Here is a 15,633-nt window from a genome sequence, read left to right as displayed (position 1 = left end):
CAGATACATCGACTCGAGGGGGATGTATGTAGTGTAGATGAGGAATTGATGCATGTTGAGACACCGAGCTCAAGGAAGGTAGAGGATGTGGAAGTGGAGCCTGATATGGTGGAACAAAACATGTCAACCTCTGGTTGAGAACAAGAGGATGATGATCTAAAGGATCATAGATTCTGTCGCCTCTTCCAACATGTGTAGAAATTGACCAGGATAGTGGTGAAATCCACTGCCCAGCTGTGCGGCGGCTTCTGAGGGGTTCGACTTATTGCAGACCAACCTGGAGAAAGTGGCAGTTGCAAACCTTCCCCTGCTTCATGAGTGATCCATGTAATTGAGTCAGCTCAATTTGGATGCACATAATGAAGGACTGGGATTCTGCTGAAAAGGTCAAACAGATTGTACATAGAAACATAGAAAATAGGTGCAGGAGTAGGTCATTCGGCCCTTCTAGCCTGCACCGCCATTCAATGAGTTCATGGCTGAACATGCAACTTCAGTACCCCATTCCTGCTTTCTCGCCATACCCCTTGATCCCCCTAGTAGTAAGGACTTCATCTAACTCCTTTTTGAATATATTTAGTGAATTGGCCTCAACAACTTTCTGTGGTAGAGAATTCCACAGGTTCACCACTCTCTGGGTGAAAAAATTCCTCCTCATCTCGGTCCTAAATGGCTTCCCCCTTATCCTTAGACTGTGTCCCCTGGTTCTGGACTTCCCCAACATTGGGAACATTCTTCCTGCATCTAACCTGTCTAACCCCGTCAGAATTTTAAACGTTTCTATGAGGTCCCCTCTCATTCTTCTGAACTCCAGTGAATACAAGCCCAGTTGATCCAGTCTTTCTTGATAGGTCAGTCCCGCCATCCCGGGAATCAGTCTGGTGAACCTTCGCTGCACTCCCTCAATAGCAAGAATGTCCTTCCTCAGGTTAGGAGACCAAAACTGTACACAATACTCCAGGTGTGGCCTCACCAAGGCCCTGTACAACTGTAGCAACACCTCCCTGCCCCTGTACTCAAATCCCCTCGCTATGAAGGCCAACATGCCATTTGCTTTCTTAACTGCCTGCTGTACCTGCATGCCAACCTTCAATGACTGATGTACCATGACACCCAGGTCTCTTTGCACCTCCCCTTTTCCTAATCTGTCACCATTCAGATAATAGTCTGTCTCTCTGTTTTTACCACCAAAGTGGATAACCTCACATTTATCCACATTATACTTCATCTGCCATGCATCTGCCCACTCACCTAACCTATCCAAGTCGCTCTGCAGCCTCATAGCATCCTCCTCGCAGCTCACACTGCCACCCAACTTAGTGTCATTCGCAAATTTGGAGATACTACATTTAATCCCCTCGTCTAAATCATTAATGTACAGTGTAAACAGCTGGGGCCCCAGCACAGAACCTTGCGGTACCCCACTAGTCACTGCCTGCCATTCTGAAAAGTCCCCATTTACTCCTACTCTTTGCTTCCTGTCTGACAACCAGTTCTCAATCCACGTCAGCACACTACCCCCAATCCCATGTGCTTTAACTTTGCAGGGTAGCACCTTGAGAGGACAGGAGGACATTTTATTGATTCTCTCTCAAGGATTTAAGGATCTTTCTGGTTACATGACACCTGTTCTCCTTCTGATTGCTGATGATCAAAATCCTGTTCCCAATACCAGTGGAGAAGCTGCTGTTTATGCCTCAGAGGCTGCTTCTCCTTACAGCAGCTGCACAGCAGAGCACTCCATCAGCTCCCTGCAGAAACTTTCAACTTTGCAGGACCAGGCTGTTAAGGTATATGTGACAAAGAGTCAGTCTGTCTTATTCCATCCCTGGACTTGGGGACCTTGAGAGAAGAGCCACCTTCATCCCAATACCCATAATATTTTGTCGCAGCCATCTTAGACTCCAGGCCCTCAAGTGGTACATAGAAGGAGTGTTATAATAGGGGAACAAAAGCTTACATCGTCAGAGGGAGTGTGCATGGTCGGAGAACCAAATGATGTTTTAGTAAATAGTTGTAACATGTCAGTGGAATATTTGAGTAAGATTCGCTTTGTGTTTGGTTCTCTCATATGATAAATAATACACTGATGTTATGGCTTAGGATTAAGAAGTGATAGTTGGCTGGGAGGAGCAAGGCCACACTTAGACCATAGAGAGTTTGGTAAGATGAGGCAGATATTTGATGGCCCATGATTTCCAAATAATAGTGCACTATTCATATGTGAAAGAATTCAAATTGAGTCTGTATCTTAATTGTCTAGCAGCCGCAGCCATTGCAACTGTACCTGTTTCCTCTTCTTTAGGGACTGGTCTTCAGCAGCAACAGCATCATTATCAGGCTCTTTGGCATCTTGTGCGATATCTACCATCAGTCCTTTTGTGATTACAAAGTTAAGGGGAGTTTACTATTGGGTTTCTTAATTGAAATCAATACCCCCACATTCTTGGGAAATCCAGCAATGTTGAAAGATGTGATGGTCCTCTCAGTTATCTGTGTAGGAGCATTGTCAAATTGTATAAATTGAGCTGCTCTGGCAAAGAGGTGATTTGCTTTATAGAGGAGCACATGACAAATTGGTAAATATGACAAAAGTCCCTGTGGCTCCTTGGAATGGCCCGGTGTCATAAACTTTGAGAATGATGGTCACTTTTTGTGTCACAGTGAGGGCTGTAGATTTTGGTTCCATTTCTGGCTGCAGCAATAAACAGAGCTCCTCCAAAGCTTTGTGACGGAAGCACTGCCTCCTCAGGCAGAGCTCCAGAGAAAAGTGTTGGGAACTGTATCTTGGTCCATAGATTCTACTGGGTGATACCAGGAAGGACTTACTTATCCTATCATGTTGTCTGATAACCTCACATTTATCCACATTATACTGCATCTGCCATGCAGTTGCCCACTCATCTAACCTGTCCAAGTCACCCTGCAGCCTCTTACCATCCTCCTCACAGCTCAGACCGCCACCCAGCTTAGTGTCACCTGCAAACTTGGAGATATTACATTCAATTCCTTCATCTAAATCATTGATGTATATTGTAAATAGCTGGGGGCCCAGCACTGAACCCTGCAGCACCCCACTGGTCACTGCCTGCCATTCTGAAAAGGACCTGTTTATTCCAACTCTCCGCTTCCTGTCTGCCAACCAGTTTTCTATCCACGTCAATACATTGCCCCCAATACCATGTACTTAAATTTTGCACACTAATCTCTTGTGTGGGATCTTGTCAAAAGCCTTTTGAAAGTCCAAATACATCAGATCCACTAGTTACATCCTCAAAAAATTATAGAAGATTTGTCAAGCATGATTTCCCTTTCATAAATCCATGCTGACTTGGACCGATCCTGTCACTGCTTTCCAAATGTGCTGCTATTACATCTTTAATAATTGATTCCAACATTTTCCCCACCATCGATGTCAGGCTATAACCGGTCTATAATTCCCTGTTTTCTCTCTCCCTCATTTTTTTAAAAAGTGGTGATACATTAGCTACTCTCCAGTCCATAGGAACTGATCCAGAGTCAATAGAATGTTGGAAAATGATGACCAATGCATCCACTATTTCTAGGGCCAGTTCCTTAATACTCTGGGATACAGCCTATCAGGCCCTGGGGATTTATCGGCCATCAATCCCATCAATTTCTTGAACACAATTTCCTGACTAATAAGGATTTCCTTAAGTTCCTCCTTTTCGCTCGACCCTCAAACCCCTAATATTTCCGGAAGGTTATTTGTGTCTTCCTTAGAGAAGACAGTTCCAAAGTAGGGTCGTTAGAGTAAGTACAATTTTTATTGATGCACTCCTTCATTACTTAAATTATTGGGCTCAATTTTTCCCAATGCCATTTTTTGGCGTATTGCCAGAGTTCCACCTTTTTTTTGGCCCCTGCTCTTCCAAAAAATTAAGTAGCAAATTTCCTCATTCTATTTTTTTAAATTGGCACCGTGCAGCCTGACCTGTAGCTTTGAGGGGTGAAGCCTAATGTCTGCGCATGCTCAAAAAAAAAAGGACGTTTTTGACGTGATTGCTGTGGGCACGCATGCCCAATACAGCTACCAGTATGCATTCGGCCATTTTTAAAGAGCCAGTTGTGTGTGAGAGCTTTCATTCTCATTGGAAAAATTGGAGCTGCAATACAAGATGCAACGTGACTCAAGGACCAAGAATTTCTTACAGGATGAAGTGGAGGCACTCGTTACTATAATTGAGACCAGTTGGCACGAGCTGGACACCAGCAGAGGTCACATAAAAGTTTTAGCAAAAGAAATGAAGAAATGTGTGCAAAAAAAAAAGTGGCAGGACCTTGGTCCAGTAGTTAGTGCCAGTAATATTTTCATTTAGTCAATGGAATTGCAATTGTAAATGTGACCAGCTGTATATGCTCCACCCAACAGAAAGACACTGTTATGTAATGATGTGTGTATCGTCCCAGTACCTTAAATGTAATGTAAGCACTATGCCACACCACAGAGGGCGCTGTGGTGGGAAACCCTGGTAGTACCTGCAACAGGTGCTATATAAGGCTGACCACCACACCTGAGAGGCACTCTGGAGCTGAACAATAAAGGACGAAGGTCACAGCAGTTAGATTTACACCAGACCGTGTGGAGTCAGTGATTTGTGTGCTACATACACCACAGACACCCTCACTAAAAAGTTATGTTTTCATCTTTGCAGAGGAAGGTGGCACACAATAAAAGGGAAAGAACTCGAAGAGGAGGAGGCCCGGCAAATCTGCACCCACTGACACCTTTGGAAGACAGAGTTGCTGCTTTGATGAGTCCTGCCTGGATAAAAACAACCACTACAGCACAAGCTGGGCCCACACTCGAGGGGAAGGGTAAGTCCTGCAAATTCCACAGTCTGACTTTGCTAAATGTTAAGTACTGTGCGGGCTAGCCATGCTTCGGTTCATGGGGATGTCTCCGTCAGATACGCTTTGGTTGATGCAATGTGCTATCATTCATCATGGTCCTTCAAATCAGCCTGCTGCCTACACTGTGTGAGCCTACTCATGCCACCCACCCTGCCCCCTCCTCTGCTGCTAACCATTTGTCAGTTCTGTTTTATTTTGCAGAACTTGAGGCCAACCCTGATGATGCAGAAGAAGATTCAGACACAGGTGAGCCTGAAGAGGAGAACATCGTCCAATCCCACCCTCCAGACCAAGAGCATGAGGGGGAGGGGGAGGCAATGGATGAAGCCCACACTGTTATACTCACTTTGGAGGAGGTACAGGTGCCACCCATTGAGGCGCCAGCCCTTTCCCCGAGTGGTACTAGTGTGACTGGGGCATTCCATGGTTTCTCACGGTCTGAGGCTGGGGATTACAGTGGGGTGCAGCGAGGCACACCCAGGGCCCCACCATCCTAGACTGCGGGTCGCAGTGGGATGCAGCAAGCCACACCCAGGAAGAGGAGGGGAAGGAGAACTGTACAGCGCTCTCCTGAGATGCAGGATCTAACAGATGTGTTTCAGATGATGGCAATGAGTGTGGAGAGCATTGACCTTACTCGATCACTCCTGGACACCATCAGTAAGGTGGGTGATGAGGTATCGGGACTATCGGAGAAGTAACAATACTCTCACAAGAAATGGGAACACTGTCCGGGAACATGAAGGAGGGAATGTCTCAGGCAGCAGATACAAAGTCGGTGCAAATGAGGGAGGGAATGTCGCAGGTAGCTGCTGCAATAAGGGAACACACCCAGGATTGGGGCAATGTGATGCAGTATCTGTGGACTAGGTTTGGGGCGATGTCATGCAGTGTCTGTGGACTATGGTTGGGCTAATGTGATGCAGTGACTCTGGACTACATATAATGGAGTAAACATAGAAACATAAAAAATAGGTGCAGGAGTAGGCCATTCGGCCCTTCGAGCCTGCACCACCATTCAATATGATCATGGCTGATCATGCAACTTCAGTACCCCATTCCTGCTTTCTCTCCATACACTTTGATCCCTTGAGCCATACGGGCCACATCTAACGAACTGGCCTCCACAACTTTCTGTGGTAGAGAATTCCACAGGTTCACAATTCTCTGAGTGAAGATGTTTCTCCTCATCTCAGTCCTAAATGGCTTACCCCTTATTCTTAGATTGTGACCCTGAGTCTGGAACTCCCCAGCAATGGGAACATTCTTCTTGCATCTAACCTGTCCAATTCCGTTAGACTTTTATATGTTTCTATGAGATCGCCTCTCATTCTTCTAAATTCCTGTGAATATAAGCCGAGGCGATCCAGTCTTTCTTCATATGTCAGTCCTGCCATCCCGGAAATCAGTCTGGTGAACCTTCACTGCACTCCCTCAATAGCAAGAATGTCCTTCCTCAGATTAGGAGACTAAAATTGTACACAATATTCAAGGTGTGGCCTCACCAAGGCCCTGTACAACTGTAGTAAGACCTCCCTGCTCCGATACTCAAATCCTCTCGCTATGAAGGCCAACATGCCATTTGCCTTCTTCACCGCCTGCTGTACCTGCATGCCACCTTTCAATGACTGATGTACCATGACATCCACGTCTCGTTACATCTCCCCTTTTCCTAATCTGTCACCATTCAGATAATATTCTACCTTCCTGTTTTTGCTACCAAAGTGGATAACCTCACATTTATCTACATTAGACTGCATCAGCCATGCATTTGCCCATTCAGCTAACCTGTCCAATTCACCCTGCAGCCTCTTAGTATCCTCCTCACAGCTCGCACTGCTTAGTGTCATCTGCAAACTTGGAGATATTATATTCAATTCCTTCGTCCAAATCATTAATGTATATTGTAAATAGCTGGGGGCCCAGCACTAAACCTTGCGGCACCCCACTAGTCACTGCCTGCCATTCTGAAAAGGACCTATTTATTCCAACTCTCTGCTTCCTGTCTGCCAACCAGTTCTCTATCCACGTCAGTACATTACCCCCAATACCATGTGCTTTAATTTTGCACACTAATTTCTTGTGTGGAACCTTGTCAAAAGCCTTTTGAAAGTCCAAATACACCACATCCACTGGCTCTCATTGTCCACTCTACTAGTTACATCCTCAAAAAATTCTAAAAAATTTGTCAAGCATGATTTCCCTTTCATAAATCCATGCTGACTTGGACTGATCCTACCACTGCTTTCCAAATGCGCTGCTGTTACGTCTTTAATAATTGATTCCAACATTTTCCCCACTACCAATGTCAGGCTAACCGGTCTATAATTCCCTGTTTTCTCTTTCTCTCCTTTTTTAAAAAGTGGGGTTACATTAGCTACCCTCCAAACTATAGGAACTGATCCAGATTCATATAATGGTCCTTCAAATGAGCCTGTGCTATGTGACCTTGCTCATGTCACTCTGCCCCCTCCCCTGCTGCTAACCACTTGTCTGTTGTTTTCTACTTCTATATGTGGAGATGCCAAATCCTTCTCTGCAAACCTCCACCTCAGGCTGTCCTGTGGGGGGTGGGCATGTGTGGAGGAGGAGGAGGAATTTGAGGGACAGGAGCGGACACAGCAGCTTACTCCGAGGGCGGTGGGGATGGAGGGGCCGATGCACTTGACACCTCTTTTACCATCGATGAACACCTCATCCGAGGATGAAACATTCCCGGGCTTTGAGCCATCTGAGGCCTCGTATGCCAGTGGCGTGCAGCAATGCACTTCCGGGGTCAAATCCCGTATGCCGTCTCTCCAGAGGGTGAGTCGGCAAAGTCAGTCTGCTGAGAGACAGGCGGATGCACAACTGGACATGGTGGTATTGTCCAGGGAGAACGTTCAGCTCACCCAACAGCTCCTCGAGGTATTGGGTAGGATTCCGACAAGCATCACGACACTCACTGTGACCATCACAAAGGTTGGTGTCACAGATTGTCTGCACAGGCCAAGAAACATGCGAGGCTGTCAATGCCCACACGCAATTAATGGCCTCCATCTGTGAGACTGCAGTTCCCAGTGTCATACCCAGACCCACATCACCTGAGACTGACGACGCCGAGCAAGAGGCTTGCCACTCAGAAGCCGGGCCTTCCACACCCCGAGCTTCTTCAGGGGATCTCTACTTGGCAACTCCGTTGTCTCTCCCTCCAATACAGCAGGACTCTGGCCGTATTGCTGAACAAACTCTTGGTGCCACCTTAGGTAGGGGCATGACAGGAGGGAGGGGGTTAGGGCGAGGGGAGGAAAGAGCCTGTGGTAAAAGACAATTGGTGCAGGGATTGTTGTTTTCTTGTTTTGTTGTTGTTATTTTATGAAAGTTTAAAAAGTTTACAAATTCTGTTCCAGTTCAATGTTTAATAAATTTTATTTAACTTTCAAAATCATGTTTCACAAAATACTGTGGATGCTGGAAATCTGAAATAAAAACAGAAAATGCTGGAATTACTCAGCAGGTCAGGCAGCATCTGTGGAGAGCGAAACTGTTAAGGTTTCAGGTCGATGACCTTTCATCAGAACTGGAAAAAGTTAGAGATGTAACAGGTTTTAAACAAATACAGGAGGAAGGGAACGGCGAAGGGAGGTGGGGAAACAAAGAACAAATGGAAAGGTCTGTAATAGTGTGGAAGGCAGGAGAGATGAGAGATTCAATGACGAAAGGGATGATGGTGCAATGCAAAAGGAGATGGTGATAGGATAAGTAAAGAAACAAAAGATGGGTCTAGAAGAGATGTAAATGGGAATAACAGAATCATTACCAACAGCTGCTGTCTGAATAAATGTGGTTATGGCCCGAAATTGTTGAACTCTATGTTGAGTCCACAAGACTGTAAAGTGTCTAATCAAAAGATGAGGTGCTGTTCCTTGAGCCTACAATGTACATCATTGGAATCGTGTGGGAAGCCGAGGACAGAGAGGTCAGAGTGGGAGTGGGGCGGAGAATTAAAGTGGCAGGCGACTGGAAGCTCGGGGTACACTTGCGGAATTAATGGAGGTGTTCAGAAAAGCGATCACCCAATCTGCGTTTGGTCTCCCAATGTAGAGGATGTTGTGTATCTGTAAAGCATGCACTCCCATGTTCCGCCACCAGGGAGCTCATCCCCTGAAGTCCCACAGGATCCCAGCATCCCTTGGGAGCACTGTATATAAGCCGGCACCTAAGGCCTGTTTCTCACTCTGGAGTGTCTTATTAAAGACTGAGGTCACTGTTACTTTAACCTCCCTGTGTGCAGCGGGGTGAAAAGGCAAAAAAGAAGTAGAAAGGAATAGAAAGGTGATGTCACAGCCAAGGGGGTAAGTGATTGGTTGATGATTGGTAAGTCGTTTTTCTTTTTCTTTTCTAGTTCAATAAGGAATCTTTAGCAGTGTAGTTGCCAAATTAAGTTAATCTAGGGGTTAAGTCATGGCAGGAGAACTCGGACATGTGTTATGCTCCTCCTGTACCATGTAGGAAACCAGGGACACCTCCGACGTCCCTGATAACTATGTGTGCGGGAAATGTATCCACCTCCAGCTCCTGACCAAGCGCGTTGCGGAACTGGAGCTGCGGGTGGATTCACTCTGGAGCATGCAAGATGCTGAGAATGTTCTGAATAGCACATTTAGTGAGTTGGTCTTATCGCAGGTAAAGGGTCCACAGCCAGATAGGGAATGGAAGACCAACAGGAAGAGCAGTGCAAGGAAGGTAGTGCAGGGGTCCCCTGCGGTCATCCCCTGCAAAACAGATACACCGCTTTGGGTACTGTTGAGGGGGATGACTCATCAGGGGAGAGCAGCACCAGCCAAGTTCATGGCACGATGGCTGGCTCTGCTGCACAGGAGGACAGAAAAAAGAGTGGAAGAGCGATAGTGATAGGGGATTCGATTGTAAGGGGAATAGATAGGCCTTTCTGCGGCCGCAACCAAGACTCCAGGATGGTATGTTGCCTCCCTGGTGCAAGGGTCAAGGATGTCTCAGAGCGGGTGCAGGACATTCTGAAAAGGGAGGGTGAACAGCCAGTTGTCGTGGTGCATATAGGTACCAATGATATCGGTAAAAAACGGGATGAGGTCCTACAAAATGAACTTAAGGAGCTAGGAGTTAAATTAAAACATAGGACCTCAAAAGTAGTAATCTCAGGATTGCTACCAGTGCCACGTGCTAGTCAGAGTAGGAATCGCAGGATAGCTCAGATGAATACGTGGCTTGAGCAGTGGTGCAGAAGGGAGGGATTTAAATTCCTGGGACATTGGAACCGGGTCTGGAGGAGGTGGGACCAGTACAAACAGGATAGTCTGCACCTGGGCAGGACCAGAACCAATGTCCTAGGGGGAGTGTTTGCTAGTGCTGTTTGGGAGTAGTTAAACTAATATGGCAGGGAGACAGAGGAGAATAAAATGGAGACAGAAGCAAAAGATAGAAAGGAGAATAGTAAAAGTGGAGGGCAGAGAAACCCAAGGCAAAAAACAAAAAGGGCCACTTTACAGAAGAATTCTAAAGGGTCAAAGTGTGTTAAAAAGACAAGCCTGAAGGCTCTATGCCTCAATGCGAGGAGTATTCAAAATAAGGTGGACGAATTAACTGCGCAGATAGCAGTTAACGGGTATGATGTGATTGGCATCACGGAGACATGACTCCAGGGTGACCAAGGCTGGGAACGCAACATCCAGGGGTACTCAGCATTTAGGAAGGATAGACAGAAAGAAAAAGGAGGCGGGGTGGAGTTGCTGGTTAAAGAAGAAATTAATGCAATTGTAAGGAAGGACATTAGCTTGGATGATGTGGAATCAGTATCGGTGGAGCTGTGGAATACTAAAGGGCAGAAAACGCTAGTTGGTGTGTACAGGCCACCAAATAGTAGTAGTGAGGTTGGGGACAGCATCAAACAAGAAATAAGGGATGTATGCAGTAAAGGTACAGCAGTAATCATGGGTGACTTTAATCTACATATTGATTGGGCTAACCTAACTGGTAGCAATGCAGTGGAAGAGGATTTCCTGGAGTGTATTAGGGATGGTTTTCTAGACCAATATGTCGAGGAACCAACCAGAGAGCTGGCCATCCAAGACTGGGTGATGTGTAATGAGAAGGGACTAATTAGCAATCTTGTTAAGCGAGGCCCTTTGGGGAAGAGTGACCATAATATGGTAGAAATCTTTATTAGGATGGAGAGTGACAAAGTTAACTCAGAAACGAGGGTCCTGAACTTAAGGAAAGGTAACTTTGATGGTATGAGGCGCGAATTGGCTAGAATACACTGGCAAAGGATACTTAAAGGGTTGATGGTGGATAGGCAATGGCAAACTTTTAAAGATCATATGGATGAACTTCAACAATTATACATCCCTGTCTGGAGTAAAAATAAAATGGGACAGGTGGCTTAATCGTGGCTAACAAGGGACATTAAGGATAGTGTTAAATCCAAGGAAGAGGCATACAAATTAGCCAGAAAAAGTAGTAAGCTGGAGGACTGGGACAAATTTAGAATACAACAGAGGAGGACAAAGGGTTTAATTAAGAGGGGGAAAATAGAGTACGAGAGGAAGCTTGCCAGAAACAAAAACTGACTGCAAAAACTTCTACAGATATGTGAAGAGAAAAAGATTGGTGAAGACAAACGTTGGTCCCTTACAGTCAGATTCGGGTGAATTTATAATGGGGAACAAAGAAATGGCAGACCAATTGAACAAATACTTTGGTTCGGTCTTCACAAAGGAAGACACAAATAACCTTCCCGATGTACTAGGGGTCCGAAGGTCTCGTGAGAAGGAGGAACTGAAGGATATCCTTATTAGGCGGGAAATTGTTTTAGGGAAATTGACGGGATTGAAGGCCGATAAATCGTCAGGGCCTGATAGACTACATCCCAGAGTACTGAATGAAGTGGCCAGAGAAATAGTGGATGCATTGGTGATAATTTTCCAACAGTCTATCGACTCTGGATCAGTTCCTATGGACTGGAGGGTTGCTAATGTAACACCACTTTTTAAAAAAGGAGGGAGCGAGAAAGCGGGTAATTATAGACCGATTAGCCTGACATCAGTAGTGGGGAAGATGTTGGAATAAATCATTAAGGATGAAATAGCAGCACATTTGGAAAGCAGTGATAGGATTGGTCCAAGTCAGCATGGATTTATGAAAGGGAAATCATGCTTGACAAATCTTCTGGAATGTTTTGAGGATGTAACTGGTAGAGTGGACAGGGGAGAACTAGTGGATGTGGTATATTTCGACTTTCAAAAGTTTTTTGACAAGGTCCCACACAAGAGATTGGTGTGCAAAATCAAAGCACATGGTAGTGGGAGTAATGTGCTGATGTGGATAGAGAACTGGTTGGCAGACAGGAAGCAGAGAGTCAGGATTAACGGGTCCTTTTCATAATGGCAGGCAGTGACTAGTGGAGTGCCGCAGGGCTCAGTGCTGGGACCCCAGCTCTTTACAATATATATTAATGATCTGGATGATGGAATTGAGTGTAATATCTCCAAGTTTACAGATGACACTAAACTGGGTGGGGTGTGAGCTGTGAGGAGGACGCAAAGAGGCTGCAGGGTGACTTGGACAGGTTAGGCGAATGGGAAAATACATGGCAGATGCAGTATAATGCAGATAAATGTGAGGCTATCCACTTTGGGGGCAAAAACACGAAGGCAGATTATCTGAATGATGGCAGATTAGGAAAAGGGTAGGTGCAGCGAGAACTGGGTGCCCTGATTCATCAGTCAGTGAAGGTTGGCATGCAGGTACAGCAGGCGGTGAAGAAGGCAAATGGTATGTTGGCCTTCATGGCAAGGGCATTTGAGTATGGGAACAGGGAAGTCTTACTGCAGTTGTACAGGGCCTTGGTGAGGCCCCACTTGGAATATTGTGTTCAGTTTTGGTCCCTGAGTCTGAGGAAGGACATTTGTGCTATTGAGGGAGTGCAGCGGAGGTTCACCAGACTGATTCCTGAGATGGCAGGACTGACATATGAGGAGAGACTGGATCGACTGGTCCTTTATTCACTGGAGTTTAGAAAGATGAGAGGGGATCTCATAGAAACATATAACATTCTGACGGGACTGGACAGGTTAGATGCAGGAAGAATGTTCCCGATGTTGGGGAAGTCCAGAATCAGGGGACATAGTCGTAGAATAAGGGGTAAACCATTTAGGACTGAGATGAGGAGGAACTTCTTCACTTAGAGAGTATTTAACCTGTGGAATTCCCTACTGCAGAGAGTTGTTGATGCTGGTTCATTGGATATATTCAAGAGGGAGTTAGATGTGGCCCTTATGGCTAAAGGGATCAAAGGATATGGAGAGAAAGCAGGAACGGGGTACTGAAGGAATGATCAACCATGATCTTATTGAATGGTGGTGCAGGCTCGAAGGGCCGGATGGCCTACTCTTGGACCTATTTTCTATGTTTCTATGTTTCTCATCTGTGTTAGGAACACAATAACTGGCGACGAGAATATGAATCCAACGCAAAGATGCAGCAAACTGTGGGCATCCTGGAGAAGTTCTCGGAGTGTGAGGACTGGGAAGCCTATGTCGAACGGCTAGATCAGTACTTTGTAGCCAACGAGCTGGATGGAGAAGGAAGCGCTCCAAAAAGGAGGGTGGTCCTCCTCACAGTCTGCGGGGCACCGACCTACAGCCTCATGAAGAATCTTCTGGCTCCGGTGAAACACACAGATAAGTCGTATGAGAAGCTGTGTACACTGGTTTGGGAGCATCTTAACCCGAGGGAGAGCGTGCTGATGGCGAGGTATCGGTTCTGCACGTGCCAGCGATCTGAAGGTCAGGAAGTGGCGAGCTACATCGCCGAGCTAAGGCGACTTGCAGGACAATGTGAGTTTGATGGCTACCTGGAGCAAATGCTCAGAGACTTTTTTGTACTGGGCATTGGCCACGAGACCATCCTATGAAAACCTTTGACTGTCGAGACACTGACCCTCAGTAAGGCCATTGCGATATCACAGGCGTTTATGTCCATCAGTGATAACACCAAACAACTCTCTCAGCACACAAGTGCTAGCAATGTTCATAAATTAACTGGAACTGTGTTTGCGAGCAGAAATGTACAGGGCAGAAACCACGAGTCTGCAACTGCCAGCAGGCCTCAGGTGACCCAGATGATTCAGAGTCCCCAACAAAGGATGAATGCAAGGCAATTCACACCTTGTTGGTGTTGTGGAGGCTTCCATTCAGCCTATTTATGCCGCTTCAAAGGGTATGTTTGCAAGAGCTGTAGAACAATGGAGCACCTTCAACGAGCTTGCAAATGAGCTGCAAGCTCTGCAAAATCTGCTCACCACCACGTGGCAGAGGAAGATCGGTCCATGGTGGATCAAAGCAATTTCGAGCCTCAGAGAGAGGAGGCAGATGCTGAAGTACACGTGGTGCACACATTTTCATGAAATATCCACCTGTAATGCTAAACATAAATTTGAATGGCTTACCCATAGCCATGGAACTGGACACTGGTGCTAGCCAATCCATCATGAGTAAAAAGATGTTTGAGAGACGATGGTGCAACAAAGCATTCAGACAAGTCCTGAGACCATCCACATGAAACTGAGAACTTACACCAAAGAGCTGATCACTGTCCTGGGCAGCGCCATGGTCAAGGTCACCTATGAGGGCACGGTGCATGAAATGCCACTCTGGATTGTCCCGGGCGATGGCCCCACACTGTTTGGAAGGAGCTGGCACTACGCAGTTACCCCACAACAGGCAGTCTGCCTGAATGGACAGCTCATCCTTTCGCCGCTGGAACTGGGATGACATCCGAGCACTATCACATGTCGATGAGGCCTCATGTACCAAGATTCTTAACAAATTTCCTTCCCTCTTTGAGCCAGGCATTAGAAACTTTTCTGGGGTGAAGGTGCGGATCCACTTGGCCCCAGGGGCTCGACCCATTCACCACAAGGCGCGTGCGAAACCTCACATGATGAAGGAGAGAGTGGAAATCGAGCTGGACAGGCTGCAACGCGAGGGCATCATCTCCCCAGTGGAATTCAGCGAGTGGGCCAGCCGAATTGTTCCAGTACACAAAAGATATGGCACGGTCAGGATTTGTGGCGATTATAAAGTGACTATTAATCGTTTCTCACTGCAGGACCAATACCTGCTACCTAAGGCAGATGATCTATTTGCGACACTGGCAGGAGGCAAGACGTTCACCAAGCTCGACCTGACTTTGGCCTACATGACGCAGGAGCTGGAGGAGTCTTCGAAGGGCCTCACCTGCATCAACAACAGATGACGGTTTGGAATTCGGTCGGCTGCAGCGATCTTCCAGAGAAACATGGAGAGCCTACTCAAGTCGGTACCACACACGGTGATATTTCAGGATGACATATTGGTCACGGGTCTGGACACCGCCGAGCACTTACAAAACCTGGAAGAGGCCCTCCAGCGACTGGATCGCGTAGGGCTGCGGCAGAAGAGGTCGAAATATGTCTTCATGGCCACAGAAGTGGAGTTTTTGGGGAGATAGATCACGTCGGACGGCATTCGGCCCACAGACGCCAAGACAGAGGCTATCAGGAACGCACCCAGGCCCAAGAATGTCATAGAGCTGTGTTCATTCCTGGGACTCCACAACTATTTTGGTAACTTCCTACCGGGGTTAAGCACCCTCTTAGAACCCCTACATGTGTTATTGCGTAAAGGTGAGAACTGGGTATGGGGAAAAAAACAAGTAATTGCTTTTGAGAAAGCCAGAAACATTTTATGCTCCAACAAG

The sequence above is a fragment of the Pristiophorus japonicus genome, chromosome 7 (genome assembly GCF_044704955.1).
Source record: "Pristiophorus japonicus isolate sPriJap1 chromosome 7, sPriJap1.hap1, whole genome shotgun sequence".
Lineage (NCBI taxonomy): Eukaryota > Metazoa > Chordata > Chondrichthyes > Pristiophoridae > Pristiophorus > Pristiophorus japonicus.
This window is presented reverse-complemented; position numbering follows the sequence as displayed.